The sequence below is a fragment of the Gossypium arboreum genome, chromosome 7, assembly GCF_025698485.1.
Source record: "Gossypium arboreum isolate Shixiya-1 chromosome 7, ASM2569848v2, whole genome shotgun sequence".
NCBI classification, from domain to species: domain Eukaryota; kingdom Viridiplantae; phylum Streptophyta; class Magnoliopsida; order Malvales; family Malvaceae; genus Gossypium; species Gossypium arboreum.
The window spans coordinates 93,927,803-93,931,879 of record NC_069076.1 but is presented as its reverse complement, the minus strand read 5'-3'; positions in this window follow the sequence as shown (position 1 = coordinate 93,931,879).

The following is a 4,077-nucleotide window of genomic DNA, read 5'->3' as shown; positions in this document are numbered from 1 at the left end:
GGATACAAATGACATGTCATTAGGGTTCTCGAATTAGTTGTGATCCTGCATGTGTTGCGGATACACACAGCTCTTATGAGCATTCTAATATTTAGCTCTCATGAGCTTCTCGATACTTGGCTCTCACGAGTTTCCTGATTAATGGCTCTCTTCAGCTTTTTGATATTTGGCTCACAAGAGCTTCCCGTTATATGGCTCGGAAGAGCTTCCCATTTACATGTTTGTATAAACATACATGTACATGAATTGATGGATTACATGAATTGATGGATTACAATTTTGTACACTTCGTGTGTATTACTTGTGTATCTGACGATATTTTAAATGGTTCAATGGGCAAAGTTCTGATATGAGTTATCATGAGTTCGAAACGAACTATTACCCGTATATACATGAAGTACATGGAAATGATATTACCTGATATACTGATGCATGAATTGGTTGTTATTGGAATGTAGAACTTGCTTGATGATTTTGTTTATCCATGATTAAGGACTATTATATGTGATTACTTGGCTAACATGGTGAGGATATGTGTTTAGGCTTTTGGCCAAGTTGGATTGGATAATTCTTGTATACTTACCTTATATGTGAAATAATGGTAAGTTAAATTCCATGTTATACGAACTTGCTAAGCTTAAATGCTTACTCTATTTTATTTTTCCTGTTTTTATAGTAATTTGGAAGCTCGATTTGGTTGGAAGCTGGTCGAAGTTACTTCACATTATCCATCAGCTCATTTCGGTATATATAGTAAATCAAATTTGGTTATAATGGCATGTATAGTTTAATTTGGCCAAATGTTGGCATGTAAGTGTTTTGTTGTGATTAACCATTTGAATGGCTTGTGTTTGATATGTAATGCCCAAAATTTCTTATGTTGGCTTTTGTAAAGTTTTGAAAAAAGTGTGTATCTGTTTTAGTGGTTAAGTGTTCTGGGTATGTGTGAGAGGTCCCAAGTTCAAGCCTTGCATTTGGAAATTTTTTGTATTTTTCTGAACCAAGCCCTATTTTTTCTTAGTGGGCTTATATTTGATTACCTGTAATTTCATATTAGAATGGGCCTGCTGGTCTGGTGGTTAGGTGGAGTGTGAGTTTACCGGAGGTCTTGTGTTCGAATCTTTGTGCAAGTGTGATTGCTAATATTTTTGCTCCATTGGTTTATAGAGTTTCAGTTTTATCAGGAAACCTGAGTAGTGGGGAGTTAGGGGATATAGGAGTTTATTTTTATTTTTATTTTATTTTATTTTCCCAAAATCTCTTTTTTTTTTTACGTTTCTGTGCTCCCATCTTTCCCGTCTATTTTTTTATTTTCTTTCTTCCCCTTTTCCTTTTCGGTTTCAATTCGTTTCCCTTTTAGCGTAATTTCCTACTGATTTCATTCGTTAAGCTTTATTTTATTAATCTTTTCAGTTGTTGACTAAGTGGTTTTGAAGGGGAAATGCTTGTTCTTTTGGTTTAAGAGAAGATCAAGATTTGGCTAGGGTTCCAACAGCATTCTGAGTGTTCGAAGTTTAATTTGTCGACGGTAAGATTTTTGTATGCGCTTTTGGTGTTGTAGGGTTTTCGTTTGTGAATTAATTTCAGTGAAATGTTTGTAAGTAATGCTAAATCCGGGCTCTATAATGTTGATGTTTAGGTTTTGGTGGGCTCGGGGTTGCTGAGTGTCTTAAATGAACCAAGTGTGTACCCAAAACACAAAAAACGAGGTTTCGACAAAAGTTAAAAAAGGCCACTGTCGACGCCATACGGACGTGTTGTAGGCCATGTATAATGACACGGCTGTGTGATCAATAAAGGCCAGGTTGTGCGCAAGACGCGGCCATGTGATGTCTGGAGTATGACCGTGTGGGCCACACGGGCTAGACCAAATTGGGCGTGTGGGCACGCCACACAGGCGTGTACTAACTGGGCCTGTGGGCCCACACGGGCCAACCACACGGGCATATGGGCCAAATTATCTGAATTTTTTCCTAGGGTTGCACGGGTCGTCCCAAACGACTTTAGGCCTACTATAGGATCGGTAAGGGCTAAATAAACCCTAAACTTATTATTTGAATGATAGATTTACTGCTCTGATTGGGATACTAATTCATACCTACTTACTCTATTATCTGTATATCTATTGTTCATGTTATGTAAGCATGTGAGCATCTTAGACTGTTTATTTATATTTACACATTTCTATATTTGTTATCGGGAATGGGATAATGTATATTAGAGGAAGTGTTCTGAAAGGCGATTATGCCTATTATCTAGCAGCATAGCTGCTTCATATCTGTTATGCACCACATTGATACAATTTGGTGTGTAGGGCTGGGTGGGTGTTTTAAACCCCACATGGTGTGTAAGGATGGTCAAAGATGGTGTGTAGAGGATGGGGGTAGGATTCTATTATCTGATTTCTGATTTTGATATGCATATCTGTATCTGAGATGGGCTTAGGCCCGAATCTGCATCTGTATCTGTAAAGGGCTTAGGCCTGCTTTTGTATCTGACTGATTCTGATATTCTATTTGTGTGCATGCTTAATTCTGTGGGGTTACACACTGAGTTTACGTAAACTCACTCCTCTCTATTTATCTTGTACAGGTAACTCATAGTCTTAGGCGGATCGGTGTAGTGGAGCTTATCGGTAACCACATGTTCGAACTGGTTATGATTACGTTCTAATTTTTATGTTCAGTTTATTCTGGGTTATATTTTTATGATACGGACTTTATGGACTGTTTTATTTTTGTTCAAGTTAGACTACACTTGTAACACCCCAAACTCGGCCTAGATGCTATGGCCGGATCTAGTGATGTCACATGATAGGGTGTTTGAAAACCGTACCGTCACAATAAAACCATTTCCTTTGAATTACTTATCTTAATGTCTTATTAGTTTCAAATTCGTGTTCTTCACTTAGCGATAATTTCAAAACGTTTATTCAATGCGAAAGTTTTTTAAATAGTTAAAACAATCGTGCGTTTTCAGAAAACATTTGTTTGTTTTGAAAACTGAGGTTTCCTACTATTAGTAGTTGTAATCTATATAGTAAATATATTTAAAACCCAAAACCAAACCAAAGTCTGAAAGTCCCATTATAACCCAAAGATTTAACTGGTAAAAATAAGAATAAAACCCATAATCATAAATTAAAACCATGATAGTCGAGAACCGTGGTCACCATCGAGTCCTCCGCCGCACCGATCTATCTAGGTCTGGGGATTACCTGTGCACATTTAAATAAGAGGGTGAGTTTAAGTAAACCCAGTGTGTAATCTAACAGAAAACATACAATAGCAAATCACAGTACACAGTTAAATCAACCCTGGGACGAAGCCCTTTTCAGCACCAGTATTAGTAGTGCCTTAGCCCATTACAGTATCAGTATGCATTAGGGCCTTAGCCCATCACAGTATCAGTAACAGTCATGCAGTATTCATTAATAAAGTCCTACCTAACCAGCCTCTACACACTATCTCCGTCCAACCCTACACTCCATGTGGGGATTAAATCAACCCACCCATCCCTACACTCTAGGTAGTATTGAATGCGGCACAAAACAGTAATTTACAGCTGAGCTGCCAGTATATTAGGCTTAAGAGCCTTTCAGTACACTTCCTCCAAATATAATTAACCTAACCCCATGCAATCCAACGTACAAACCATGACATGCTATCTCATGATATTAGTACATATAACCAGTTCAGAATACATGCCTACAATCATCATGCTCAACAGATAATCAACAGTCAGTTCACACAATAGAGGGTTTAGGTGATGCTTACCGACCCTACAGTAGGTTCATAGTCAACTTGGGCAACCCCTGCAACCTTAGCAATCAATTTAGTGAAAATGGACTCACAGGCCCATGTGGCCTGCCCGTGTGGGCCTACATGCCCTTGTGGCCCACACGGCCCAAATTTGCCTTGGCTGTTTGGATCACATGGCCTGGCCCAAAATCCTATACGGCTCAAATCAGTCTAGCCTGTGTGTCACACATGGCCTACCTGGCCAACATACGGCAGTGTTTGGTGTGCACGGCCTGGCCTCGTTGAACACATGCCCGTGTTAGGGCACACGAACTAT